Source organism: Cervus elaphus, chromosome 4 (assembly GCF_910594005.1).
Source record: "Cervus elaphus chromosome 4, mCerEla1.1, whole genome shotgun sequence".
Taxonomy (NCBI): domain Eukaryota; kingdom Metazoa; phylum Chordata; class Mammalia; order Artiodactyla; family Cervidae; genus Cervus; species Cervus elaphus.
In genome coordinates, this window is record NC_057818.1 from 60,354,145 (window position 1) to 60,369,287 (window position 15,143).

General features: G+C 40.3%; 1 pseudogene; it reads left to right on the top strand.

The window, feature by feature from the left end:
- The first annotated feature begins 299 nt into the window (after window positions 1-299).
- LOC122692837 lies at window positions 300-14,364 on the top strand (annotated as a pseudogene).
- The last annotated feature ends 779 nt before the right edge of the window (window positions 14,365-15,143 follow it).

A 15,143-nucleotide genomic window follows, 5' to 3' on the forward strand; every position in this document is an offset into this window, starting at 1 on the left:
GGCTGCTGCTACTGCTAAGTCATGTCCAACTCTGTGCAACCCCATAGATGGCAACCCACCAGGCTCCGCCATCCCTGGGATTCTCCAGGCAAGAACACTGGAGTGGGCACTTTTATGTATTAGTGCTCTTTAAATATCATACAGACAACTGTTTATAAACTGCTAGTTTCCAAGTGGGACTAATGTTAAGTGGAGAATATGAGATATCAGCTGACACCATGTATGTAACCCACACCTCACATTCCCAGGCAGGATATTCTAACTCACAAGACAAGCATCAGTGACTGTGAACTGAGAGGATGGCCAGCAGCGATTTGACAATGGACATGATCATCTCAACACAGATTGTGATTGGAATCCTGGGGAATTTCTCACTCCTTTGCAGTTATATTGTCCTTCACTTCATGGGTTACAGTTTAAGATCCACAGATTTGATCCTTAAGCACCTGATTGTGGCCAACTCCTTGGTCCTCTGTAAAGGGGTCCCCCAGACAATGGCAGTCTTTGGGTGGAAGCATATCCACAATGATTTTGGCTGCAAACTTCTCTTCCTTCTGCACAGAGTGGGGAGGGGAGTGTCCATCAGTAGCATCTGCCTCTGGAGTGTCTTTCAGGCGATCACGATCAGTCCCTGGAACTCCAGGTGGGCAGTGCTGAAAGTAACAGCTCCCAAGTACGTGGTTCTATTTTCCTGTGTTGGATCCTGCTGCTGCTAAGTCACTTCAGTCGTGTCTGACTCTGAGCGACCCCATAGATGGCAGCCCACCAGGCTCCCCTGTCCCTGAGATTCTCCAGGCAAGAACACTGGAGTGGGTTGCCATTGCCTTCTCCGGTTGGATCCTGCAAATACTGGTAAATGTCATTTTTCCTATATATATGGAAAATGGAGTGACAAAAACATCACAAAGAAAATAGATTTTGGATACTGTTCTTCTATTCTTACTGACAAAACCAGAGAGGCATTGTCTGCAGCATTGCTGTTGTTCCCTGATGTTTTATGTTTGGGGCTCATGCTCTGGGCCAGCAGCTCCATGGTTCTCATCCTGTACAGACATAAACAGCAGGTCCAGCACATTCAGGGGAACAACCCCTTCCCCAGGTCCTTCCCTGAGTCCGGAGATACCAAAACCATCCTTCTCCTGGTGAGCACTTTTGTCTATTTTTATATTCTTTCCTCCATCTTTCAACTTGCTGTGGCTCTTTTTGATTATCCGAGCTGTTTCCTTGTGAACAAGACTATAATCATAGCAGCGTGCTTCCCTACTGTCAGTCCCTTTCTGCTCATGAGCTGTGACTCCAGTGTACACGGGCTCTACTTTGCCTGGATAAGAAATAAGAAAATCCCCTACAATTATCTGATATATGTGAGTTATATGTATTTCCACAGTGCACAGTTGCCAATTCACTCATTCCTTCACTTTCAGTGTCCAAAGAGAATTTTTGAAGTGGAACCTAGATAAGAATTGCTTCCAGTCTGATTTATGTTGTTCATAGAATTTGTTCCCTTTCATAGACTTACATATGAATTCTCTCCATCTACCATGCCTGTATTGGCAAATTGAGTCCCCCGCTCCTGTTTTCAATCTGTCTTTCAATTATCTCTATTTGACTTCTAAAGTTCAGATAAGTATAATCAATCCACTTTCCTTAACCAGAAAAATCTGTTTTAGTCAGCTGATGGCTGCTATACCAAGAATACCCCAGGAGAGTGCTCAAAAATGGTGGAGCAGGAAAACTGTGAGCTCTTCACTTCTCACTGATACACCAAAATTACAAGTGTATACAGAGCAAATATTGATGAGGAAGACTGGAAGCTACCAGAAAAGGTCTGCTACAACTCAAGAAATGCAGAAGGATCCACAACGAGGCAGGTAGAAGGGTTGGAATCTCTGTAGAGTCAAGAACCATAGCACTGGGTGCATGACCTACATACAGGACAATAATAATACAACTACAGAGATTCTCCTCAAGGGGTGAGAGTTCTGAGCCCCACATGGGGCTCCAACATGGAGAAGATGAGCACCCAGAACATTTAGCTTTAAAAGCCAGCAGGGCTTTCTTTCAGGAGAGCCGGAAGGCTATGGGAAATAGAGACTCCATTCTCTCTCTTTGTTTTTTTCATTAGGGTTATAGTTGATTTACAATAGTGTGTTAGCCTCAGTGTACTGCAAAGTGACTTGGGTTTTTTCTTCAGATTATATGACACTTTAGGTTATTACAAGATACTGAATATATTTCCCTATGCTACAAAGTGACTCTTTAAAAATAAAGAATATCAAAAGCAGCAAGATAAAAGGAACAAGTTACCTACAAGGGCATACCCATAAGGCTATCAACTGACTTTTCAGCAGAAACTCTGCAGGTCAAGGGGTGTGGAACAGTATTACTTAAAAGATGAAAGGAAAATACTGGATTGGCCAAAAAGTTCATTTGAGTTTTTCTGTAAGATCTTATGGAAAAACCCAAATGAACTTTTTGACCCAACCAATATCTGTAACCAGGATTACTCAGCAAGGCTTTCATTTAGATTTGATTGGGAGGTTAAAAGTTTTACAGGCAAGCAAAAGATAAGAATTCAGCACTGTGAAACCAGCTATAAAAGAAATGTTAGAGGGACTTCTCTAAGCAGAAAAAAGGCCACACTAGAAGCATGAACATTACAAAGGGAAAAATCTCATTGGTAAAGATAGTAAATCAACTGTGTTCAAAGCTAGTAAAATGCTTTAAAAACATAGTAAAAGCATCCATTTCCTCAGAAAGTAACAAAGGAAGTAAAAGACATGTGCTTGGAAACCTGTAAGACACTGAGGAAAGAAATTACAACACAAACAGGTGGAGAGATATACCAGATTCATGGTTTGGAGGAATTGGAATTGTAAAAATGAACATACCACCGATATAACCTACATATTCAATGGAATCTCTTTTATGTTCCCATGCCTCCTGTAACCCTTATTCCCCACAATGCAAATATGTGAGGTGACCTTAACGTTTTTGCTTAACCTCTGAGTTCCCTTAAATCCCGTGGTGGACTTGAAACCCACTGTAGCCTTCAAATCCATGTGCTGTTTACTCCTGCACCCTCTTTCCTCCTACTCTGCACCCCAGAACCACTTTCCCTCACCTTACCCTCTGACCTGCCCCCCATGTCCTCTTGCTTATCTCTCTCCATCACACCCACTCTCAGTCATACCCACAGGCACTCCAGCATTTATACCATACTCCCCACCTCAAGTGGCAAAGCTCTCAGAAATTTTTAAAAGATGCATGTCTAATATATGCATGCATATATTGAGTGTTTGACAGGATAGATAGAGGGTAAGGTGCATACATTTCTGCTCTTTTTCTGGCCTTCACTCCCAGACTTTCCTTATACAAACATAGGATGGATATAATAACCCTCTTGATGACCAAATAAATGATTCTGTGAAAGTGAGTGTGATTGTGTCATTTATGTTGATATGTGAGTGAAGGGTGTGCAATAATGTGAGTGTGGTTCCATGTGTCATGAGCGTTTGTGAGTACGGGGTGAGTGTGGAATATGGGGTGACTAAGTATATATTTGAGTGTGAAAACACATGTGTGTCAGACTGTCTATGTATGTGTATCTGTGTGTTTGGAGTATGTGCTGTCCAGATATGACTGCATTCACTGACTTGGAAACAGAGGGTCGTGTGGTGAAGAATAAGCCTTACCCAAAGTGAGGTCAGTAGAGCAAAGGGGAAAGAAAACTTGAATTAGTAGGAATCTGTGAAAATGCATGTAATAGCTTTGTAGGATGGAGTGACTGTCTCATTAAATCTCTATTTACCTCATACTGGCTCTTCAAATGTTAGAGATTTGAATTCAGAGATACTGAATTCAGAGATGTTATTGCCATCTGTCTTGTGAAGCCTATAGGAAATGTACTAAATACAGATGCTCAGAGAAATATGTGCATTTTGCTGAGAGCTGCGGCCAGAGACCAGGAGATGCCCTGTGCAGAGAACAGTGAGCGGTCTGGCGTCCTAGGCTGCTGTACCCCTTGTATCTCTTCCTTGTCTGGTGCTAATCTCTATCTTGCCATATAATAAACCATAACTGTGAGGAGAACAGCACCAGTTAGTTCTGAGTCCTTCAAGAAAATTACCGAAATGGGCATGGATTTGGGAAAGCCCACACTTGTAGTTGGAATCAGAAGTGGATGTGCTTTTGTGTGAACTGTGTTTTCTTTAACTTCCCATCAGGACCAAAACCACCCGTGGGGACTAGAGATTGGACCTTTTTCAGATTGTGAGTGTGTCTGTTGGAAAATCCAAAGCAGTGATGGAGGCTCTTATTTTGTTTGTCTTCATCAATCCCATAACCAATGAGTTCTCCTTAATGAAATTTCAGCACAAGTGTAAAGACCTCTGGTAACAATCCAATGCTGTTGATCTGAGAAAGTGGCACTGGCTTGTTTGATGCTTAAAAGAATTGTAAAAACAATCTGTTATACCACCTGATCCTTGCACCTTTGTTTATAAAAGATGCTTTTCAAAATGCTCTGTTTTCTGTGCATGTATCCCTATTTGCACTTAATGTCACTGTTAGCGTCAGTCAGTCAGTTCAGTCACTCAGTCATGTCCGACTCTTTGCAACCCCACAGACTGCAGCAAGCCAGGCTTCCCTGTCCATCACCAATGCCCGAACCTTGCTCAAACTCATATCCATTGAGTCAGTGATGCCATCCAACCATCTCATTCTCTGTCATCCCCTTCTCTTCCTCCCTTCAATCTTTCCCAGCATCAGGGTCTTCTCAGATGTCAGTTCTTTGCATCAGGGGGCCAAAGCATTGGAGTTTCAGCTTCAGCATCAGTCCTTCCAATGAATATTCAGGACTGATTTCCTTTAGGATTGACCCGTTTGATTTCCTTGCAGTCCAAGGGACTCTCAAGAGTCTTCTCCAACACCACAGTTCAGAAGCATCAATTCTTTGGCGGTCAATGTGAGAGTCCAACTCTCACATCCATACATGACTACTGAAAAAACCATAGCTTTGACTAGATGGACCTTTGTCACCTAAGTAATGTCTATGCTTTTTAATATGGTCTCTAGGTAGGTCATAAATTTTCTTCCAAGGAGCAAGCGTCTTTTAATTTCATGGCTGCAGTCACCATCTGCAGTGATTTTGGAGCCCCCCAAAATAAAATCTCTCACTGTTTCCATTGTTTCCCCATCTATTTGCCATGAAGCAATGGGACCGGATGCCATGATCTTCGTTTTTTGAACATTGAGTTTTAAGCCAACTTTTTCACTCTCCTCTTTCACTTTAATCAAGAGGGTCTGTAATTCTTCTTCACTTTCTGCCATAAGAGTGGTGTCATCTGCATATCTGATGTTATTGATATTACTCCAGGAAATCTTGATTCCAGCTTGTGCTTCCTCCAGCCTGGCATTTTGCATGATGTACTCTGCATATAAGTTAAATAAGCAGGGTGACAATATACAGCCTTGACATACTCCTTTCCCAATTTCGAACCAGTCTGTTGTTCCATGTCCAGTTCTAACTGTTGCTTCTTGACCTGCATACGTGTTTCTCAAAAGGCAGGTCAGGTGGTCTGGTATTCCCATCTCTTGAAGGATTTTCCACAGTTTGTTGTGATTTCCACAAAGGCTTTGGTGTAGTCAATAAAACAGAAGTAGATGTTTTTCTGGAACTCTTGCTTTTTCGATGATCCAGTTGATGTTGGCAATTTGATCTCTGATTCCTTTGCCTTTTCTAAATCCAGTTGAACATCATGAAGTTCACAGTTCACGTCCTGTTGAAGCCTGGCTTGGAAAATTTTGAGCATTACTTTTCTAGTGTGTGAGATGTGTGCATTTGTGTGGTAGTTTGAGCATTCTTTGGCATTGCCTTTCTTTGAGATTGGAATGAAAACTGACCTTTTCCAGTTCTGCAGCCACTGCTGAGTTTTCCAAATTTGCTGGCATATTGAATGCAGCACTTTCACAGCATCATCTTTTAGGTTTTGAAATAGCTCAGCTGGAATTCCATCACCTCCACTGGCTTTGTTTGTAGTCATGCTTCCTAAGTCCCCCTTGACTTCATATTCCAGGATGTCTGGCTCTAGGTGAGTGATCACACCATCATGGTTACCTGGGTCATGAAGATCTTTTTTGTATGGTTCTTCTGTGTATTCTTGCCACCTCTTCTTAATATCTTCTGCTTCTGTTAGGCCCCTACCATTTCTGTCGTTTATTGTGCCCACCTTTGCATGAAATGTTCCCTTGGTATCTCTAATTTTCTTGAAGAGATCCCTAGTCTTTCCAAGTCTACTGTTTTTTCTGTATTTCTTTGCATTGATCACTGAGGAAGGCTTTCTTATCTCTCCTTGCTATTCTTTGGAACTCTGCATTCAAATGGGTATATCTTTCCTTTTCTCCTTTGCCATTTGCTTCTCTTCTTTTCTCAGCTATTTGTAAGGCCTCCTCAGACAACCATTTTGTCTTTTTGCATTTCTTTTTCTTTGAGATGGTCTTGAACATTGCCACCTGTACAGTGTCACGAACCTCTGTCCATAGTTCTTCAGGCACTCTATCTATCAGATGTAATCCCTTGAATCTATTTGTCACTTGCATTGCATAATCATTTGGGATTTGATTTAGGTGATACCTGAATGGTCTAGTAGTTTTCCCTACTTTTTTCAATTTAAGTCTGAATTTTGCAATAAGGAGTTCATGATCTGAGCCACAGTCAGCTCCTGGTCTTGTTTTATGCTTGAGGGCATTATGATAAAACATCTTTAAATTAACATTCACTTCTTTAAACCCAGTACCATTAAGGAAAATGCCTTACTGGCATTTCCCTTTGAACTGCTTGATTTTTAAGAAGTGGTTTTAAAACAAATAAAATCTTGAAAAGTAGATTATATGGATTGCATATGACACAGAAAAGTACCCTATCTGTAAAGTACCATCTCTTAGAAACTTCTCCATATTTTCATTTCTAAATTAAATTATTTAATTTGGTGGTTGTGCTGGGTCTTCGTAGCAGTTGATGGCCTTCTCTTCGCGGTGGCTTCTCTGGTTGCAGCTCCCAGGCTCTCAAGCACAGGCTCATAGTTGTGGCACCCCAGCTTAGTTGCCCCACACCATGTGGGATCTTCCCGGACCAGGGCTTGAACCTATGTCCACCTGCATTCGCAGGCAGATTCTTATCCACTGTACCACTGGGGAAGTCTCAAATTAACCTGTTTTTAATTATACAAATGAAAAAGTAACATCATGCATGTTCTTCCTTTTAGCCCTATCCCAGATATTCTTCTGGTACTACTTCTAAATCCAAGTCTCATAGTAGTGCAGCTTGGAAGTCCGGAGATGAAGGATGGACTAGATGTTTAGTGGAAGAGCTTCTCGGGGAATCAGGGAATCCTGAGACACACATAACTCACTACCAGTCACTCACACATCAGCATGACTCTTCCTTCCACAGGTGAGCTTCTGTGCCATCAGGGATCATGAAAAATTACAAGCCTCTTCCCAAACACATCAGTGGTCTCTTTGGAGATACTCACCAGAAAGTCATAATTAGTTTTGGTAATTAGCAACTCAAAAAAGTTTTTCAGAAAGATCATTAGCTCCTCAAGCCTGCCCTGTCATTACTACTTCAAATGAAATGATAATTGCATTCTGAGGGAAGATGAGGTCACAGAACATAAACCTATATCTCAGGGTCTGACTGCTTCCCTCCTGCTCACGTCCTGACTGTCATGAACTTCACCCTGAGCCCACCATCCTGGTAGTGAGAAGGAGTCAGGCGAGTATTTTCTATTTCAGCCCAAGAGACAGAGTTTATGGAAGGAAGTCTGTAAGTGTTCATGTCTGGAAAAGGGATCTGGCGGGTAAGAACAGATTCAGTGGCAAAGCTAGACAGTGAAGCAGAATAAGACTGCAGGTATGAGCTGAGCTTGTAAAGAGACATGAGGATCCTAATCCCTGCCTAATGCCTCCTGGTGTCGTTAAATAAAATCTTCACTGTGGGTGATCAATGTTGAAGCATTGGAGTGAGGATGAAGAATCGTTTTTTTAAGGTCATAAGGCTTTTTGTTTTGAAATCATTCTGATGTTACCTTGCATGCATGCTTGAGGGCTCAGTTGTGTCCAACTCTTGGTGACATCGTGGACTGTAGCCCACCAGGTTCCTCTGTCCATGGAATTGTCCAGGCAAGAATATTAGAGTGGGTTGCCATTTCCTTCTCCAGAGAATCTTCCCAACCCAGGGATTGAACCTGCGTCTCCTACATTACAGGTGGATTCTTTACCACTGAGCCACCTTTATATTACTTCACAGGATTTAAAGATTAAATTATCTTTATAATTAGAGGTACATTTATAATGCCTTTTTGCCTATAGTACAGAGTAAGATAGCACTGTGCGTGCATGCTCAGTCACTTCAGTCATGTCTGACTCTTTAAGACTCTAAGGACTATAGCCTGCCAGCCTCTTCTGTCCATAGAATTTTCCAGGCAAGAATACTGGAGTGAGTTGCCATTTCCTCCTCCAGGGGATCTTCCCTACCCAGGGGCTGAACCCACATCTCTTTCATTGCAGGCAGATTCTTTACTGCTGAGCCACCAGGTAAGCCAGGATAGCACAGTAACAATTTTCTAATCCTCTGCATACATTGGGAATATAAATTTGTTTTTGGATAAAAATGGTTTGTTTTTTTTTTATCAAGCTCTAGGAGTATGATACATTTACTAAATACAGTGATTATCTCCATTGAAAACATTCGAGGTCTAACAACTGTGGAGAGATGCTTTCCCTACTCAAGTTAGAGAAGTAAAATTTAAGGAAAAGATAACTCTTTATTATGAGTGTTAAGATATAGTCAGGACAAAATGTATCTTGTCTTGTGTTGTATGGCTTGATAATATTCTAACATCAATTCCAAGCTCACAACTCATATCTTTATGATTTCAACTTAAACAATACACAGGGTTCCATATTCACTAAGTTGCATTTAACTGTGTTGCATTTAAGACATGCATAAAATACATGTCTCTTGTATTTTAACATCGTTCATAAATCTTGCTTCATTGTTAACAATTTTACTCATTGTAAGCATTAATAAATACCTAGGCATTTAGACCAAAATTATTAATAACAGGTAAAAGAGCTGCACTCTTTTTTATCACATAGCAGTACTTCATGCATTACAGTTAAGTGGAGAAGGACTTATCATCCAATAATTTATTTGATAGATACCATTGTGTTTTGTTCCTGGAATGAGCAAACAAGCCTTTCTGTGGCCAACTGATGCTAAACAAATCTTGCATCGTTAAATCCAATTAGCACATTTACTGTAACAGTAGTCTGTGAAACTGCATCTGTACTTTATTATGACCTCAAAAAATCATTTATATTTGATATTGACCATATGGTAAAGTCTTAGACTAAAAAATAGTTCCTAATAGTATTGAAACATGTATATTATCATATGTGAAATAGATCGCCAGTCCAGGTTCAATGCATGAGCCAGGGTGCTCAGGGCTGGTGCACTGGGATGATCCTGAGGGGAGAGAGTTGGGAGAGGGGTTCAGGATGGGGAACATATGTAAACCCATGGCTGATTCATGTGAATGTATGGCAAAAACCACTACAATATTGTAAAGTAATTAGCCTCCAATTAAATAAATTTATATTAAAACAAATGAAAGCAATTTCACCCCCCTTAAAAAAATAATTTTTTAAAGTTCCTAAAAATAGAAACTTTACAACCATAATTATATAATAAAATTTTAAAATGATGTGAATTAGGTGGAAAAGTATAAAAACAAAATGAAATTCAGCTCTGGATGATTTGAAAACAGAGCTAACATGATTCATTAGTGTAACACGGTAATCAGGGCACTGTCTTGGCAACTATCCTACCAGGTTCCTATCACTCAGCCCCATAGCAGCATATGAATTTACACAGGTCATTCAACTCTCTGCACCTCAGGTCTCCTTATTGAAATAATGCTGAAAATACTGGAAATAATGCCCTCAGGAAAATAATGTACCTCCGGTAGGTACAAAAATCAAAGAAGGCACCTCATGTGATGTAGTACGATAGTGATGCATCCATCATAAACACTATATAACGGTTACATATTCAACTCTGTGAGGCCTCTTACTTTAGGTAAATATTTATCAAAGCAAATATGGGATTTCCACTGATCTGATGACTGTAGCCCACAGCATATGTTCCAAAACAGGATCCTCTCATTCTGAAGACAAAACACCAGTCACCAGCAGCTGGCAGAACGGCCTCTGGAGATTTGCAAAGAAGGGTCTGCTCATTTCAGGCTACAGGAGGAATCCTAGCATTTTCTTCCTTTACCATTATCTCTTCCTAAAGGTTGAGATCCACACATTTGATCCTCAAGCACGTGTATACAGTTGCTTCTTGGTCATTCTCTTTAAGGCATCCCCATCACACTGGCAGTTATTGGTTAAAACATGTCTTCAATGACATATCCAATTTTCTATCCTCACAGACTTGCCTCTTATGTGTCTCAAGCCATCATGATCCTCCCCAGGAACTAGTGTTGGGTAGAACTGAAAAGTTCCAAAGGAGTGGAGGTTTCACATTCCTCTGCTGGACTTTGTATAAGCTGGTGTATATCAATTTTCAGTGCATAGACTTGCCGAATGAAGCAACAGATGAACACAAAGAACAAAGATCTGGGATACCACTCTTCTGAATTATAAAATCAGTGACTCACTATATGCAGCCATGTTGTTATTGTCTGAAGTTCGTTGTTCGGCTTATGATCAGGACCTGTGGCTCTCAAAGGTTCATCCTTTACAGACACAATCAGCAGATTCAACATTCAAAGAAACAGCTTTTTCACAGTCTCTTTAAAATCTGGTTTTTGTAATAGATTTTTTTTTTTTAGTTAAAAACATATGCATAGGTTATAAGTACACAGCCTAGTGGAGTTTCATGAATGATCACATCTCTGTAGGCAATGACTGGATCAAAACACAGACTGTTGAGCTTCCCTGGTGGCTCAGTGGTAAGGAGTCAGCTTGCCAATGCAGGAGATGTGGGTTCAATCCCTGATCTGGGAAGATTCCACACACTGCGGAGCAATAAAGCTCATGCACCAACTATTGAGCCTATGCTCTAGAGCCCGGGAGCCACAAATACTGAGCTCACATGCTGCAATGAATGAAGCCTGAACACCCTAGAGCTTGAGCTCCACAACAAGAGAAGCCACTGCAATGAGAAGCCTCAGCACCGCAACTAGAGAGTAGACCCTGCTCTCTGAAACTAGAGAAATGCCTGTGCAACAGTGAAGACCCAACACGGCCAAAACTCAATAAAGAAAATTATATATATGTATATGAATGAAACCGAATGTTGTGGATCACCTAGAAGCCCTTTATACTCCAAGTCTCTATTCCCAAGACTATAGTTTTCTTGAATCTATTTGTAGGTCAGGATTTTTGGTAAGAGCTTTACAACTATTCTAACATTTAAGAGATTAGATCACTTTCACCTGATTTATACTTAAATGGCATCATAGGGTCTGAAAACCTTCATATCGGCCTTATCTCCCAGTTGCATATGATTTTGGGGAATCTATGTGTATGTTGTTGTTCTAGTCATTAACTTGTGTCTGACTGTTTGCAATCCCATGAACTGTAGCACTCTGGGCTTCCTGCCTTTCCCTATCTCCCGGCGTTTGCTCAAGCTCATGTTCATTGAGTTAGTGATGCTACCTAACCATCTCATCCTCTGGTCCACCTTCTCCTCCTGCCCTGTCTTTCCCAGCATCAGGGTCTTTTCCAGTGAGTCGTCTCTTCACATCAGGTGGCCAAAGTATTGGAGCTTCAGCATCAGTCCTTCCAATGAATATTCAGGGTTGATTTCCTATAGGATTGACAGGTTTGATCTCCTTTCAGTCCAAGGGACTCTCAAGAGACTTCTCTAGCACCAAAATTTGAAAGCATCTATTCTTTGGCACTCAGCTTTCTTTCTGGTCCAACTCTCACATCCACACATGACTACTTTTCGTATTATTGCATTTAATTTTTAGTATACATTAGCATTGCTATATAGGTCTTCACTGTGTAATTATCAAAGGATTAATCCTACTGATTTATTCTACTGTTCATGGACTAATGGGTAGTTTTTATTTTAGGGCTATTATAAGTAATGTGTGGGCTTCCCAGGTGGCTCAGTGGGTAAATATCTGCCAGCAATTCAGAAGACACAGGTCTGATTCCTGCTTTGGGAAGATCCCCTGGAAGAGGGCATGGCAACCCACTCCAATTTTCTTGCCTAGAGAATCCCTGGAGGGCTAAAGTCAATAGAGTCTCAAATAGTCAGACATGACTGAAGTGACTGAGCATGCACACACACATGAGTAGTGAGTAAGTACTAGCATATAAATTCTACTAGTCTTGATGGTACACATAGGAGAGGAACTGTTGAAACATAAGATTACATCTAATCTCCAAAATCTTTGTTCCAATTTTAATATCTGATTGAGATTCTTGGTTGACCCACATCTTTGCCAAAACGTTGTATTTCTGTCATTTCCATTCTAGTTTTCTGGATGGTGTTTGATGTGTAGGTAATGGTTATACTTTCCTTTTCTTGATTCCCAAGGACATTGAATATTTTTTACATATGTATTATCCATTGAATAACTATTGACGTTTCTGTTGAAAACAGTTTGGTCATGTTTTATTCTACTATATGGTCTTTAGGAGTTCTTTGTGTTGGTGACAAATCTTGTGTGTGTGTTTTGATGTGAGCCAGTCTTAATAGAAGCTAAAGATAAGATAAACTCATTTTGCCATATGGTTTATATGTTTTATGGTGTTTCAGGTATATTTTTAATTAAAATTTTGAAGTTGTTTTTCTAAAACTTGCATAATTTTTAAAATTAGAAATGGAATCTACTCAGAATAGATTTGTCTGATGATATGGGCTGTGATTGAAGTGTTACTTTTCTCTAATCTGGCTAGCAAATTTCAGCTTACTCTTGAAATGTTGTAATAAGCTCTCTTTCCAATTACTCTCACTTGTCATTGCTTCCTCCAGGTTAACTCTTCTTCATCCTTATTGCTGACTTTTCCTTGAAATACACCAGCTATCTCTCCATCTCGTCCTGTCTCATGAAACATTGGCAAGCCAATAGGAGCACAAAAGTAACATTACACTTGTTGTCAAAAAACATCAATGAGACATTTAACTCAGAAGAACGACTGTCACTATTTAATGGAAAATATTTTGGGGGCATCTGTGGTATTCCAGTAGCTGAGACTCAGTGCTCCCAATGCAGGGGGCCTGGGTTCAATCCCTGATCAGGGAACTAGATCCCATATGCCACATTGAAGATCAAAGATCTGGTGCAGCCTAATAAATAAATAATAAAGATAAAAACCCTTTTTTTTTTTAAAGGTTTTAAATATTTAAAAATATTGAATAAAAAAATAACCCCCAGAGATCTTGCCCTAGGAATAATATTCATATCACAGATTATGATTGGAATTCTGGGCAATTTCTCCCTTCTTTACCGTTACCTATTTCTTTACCACAGTCAATGCAGGATGAGAGCCACGGTTATGATTCTAAAACACCTGACTATAGCCAACTCCTTGATCATTCTCTCGAAAGGAACCCCTCAGACAATTACAGCTTTGGGGTGGAAACATGTTTTCAGTGATTTTGCCTGCAAACTTCTTTTGTATGTTGACAGAGTGGGCAGGAGTATGTCCATCAGCACCACCTGCCTCTTGGTTATCTTTCAGGCCGTCACGATCAGCCCCATGAACTCCTGTTGGAAGAATATTAAAGTCAAAGCCCCAAAGTACATTGCCCTCTCCATTTCCTTCTGCTGGATCCAGTGCCTGTTTGTAAATCTCATTTTTCCTCTGTATGCGTTATATGTTTCTGACAAATGGTGCAACACAAACATGACCAATACAAGAGGTTTCTGGTACTGTGTTGCCACAGATCTTGAGAAAATCTCAGGCTCAATATATTTAGCTTTGATAGTGTTCCCTGAAATGTCATTTTCTGTGCTCATCTTCTGGGCCAGTGGCTCCATGATTCTCACCCTGTACAGACACAGTCGGCGAGTCCAGTATATTCACAAGGCTAGTGTTTCTCCCAGATCCTCCGCTGAGTCCAGAGCCACCCAAAGCATCCTACTCCTGGCGAGCACCTTCATGTGTTTCCACACCCTGTCCTGCATCTTTAACGTTACTCTTGCTCTTAATCATAACCCCAGTTGGTGGTTGATGAATACAGCTGCCTTGATTTCCATGTGTTTTCCCTTTATCAGCCCCTTCCTGCTCATGAGCCGTGACTCCACTGTCTCCATTCTCTGCATTCATTGATGAGGAACTCAGTACAGTATCCCTAATCTTATCAGAAAAATGTAAATTACATGTCTTTAAATATTTATTGGGGTATAATTGATCTATAACATTGTGATAGTTTCAGGTGTAGAGCAAAGTGATTCAGTTGTACATATACTCTTTCATTTTCAGATTATTTTCCCATTAATTTACTACAGAATATTGAGTAAAATTCCCTATGCTATACAGCAGGCCCTTGTTGGTTGTTTATTTTATATATAGTACTGTGTATCTGTTAATCCCAAACTCCTAATTTATCTCTCCCTCCCACGTTTCCCCTTTGGTAACCATAAGCTTCCTTTTGAAATCTGAGTCTCCTCCTCTTTTCTAAGTAAGTTATTTGTATCATTCTTTAATTCGATTCTAAAAAATAATAATTTATTAGATTCCACATATGAGTGATATCATATATTTGTCTTTCTCTGTCTGACTTACTTTACTTAGTATGGAGTTTTGAGAACTTATTCCAGATTTTTGCTGATATGTTTGTGTTTAAAAAAAAAAAGAAGAATTTCATAAGATGGGTATAGTATTGTATTTGGGACAGAGGGCACTTTTTTAATATTTTCATTTATTTATTTAGCTATTCCAGGTCGTAGTTGCAGCATGCGGGTTCACTAGTTGCTGCAGGCCAACACTTAGCTGCACTTTGAGGGGACGAGTTCCCCAACCAGGGGATTGAACCTAGAATCCTGCATTTGGAGTGCAGAGCCTTAACCACTAGACCACCAGGGAAGTCCACAGAGGGCTGCTTCTTT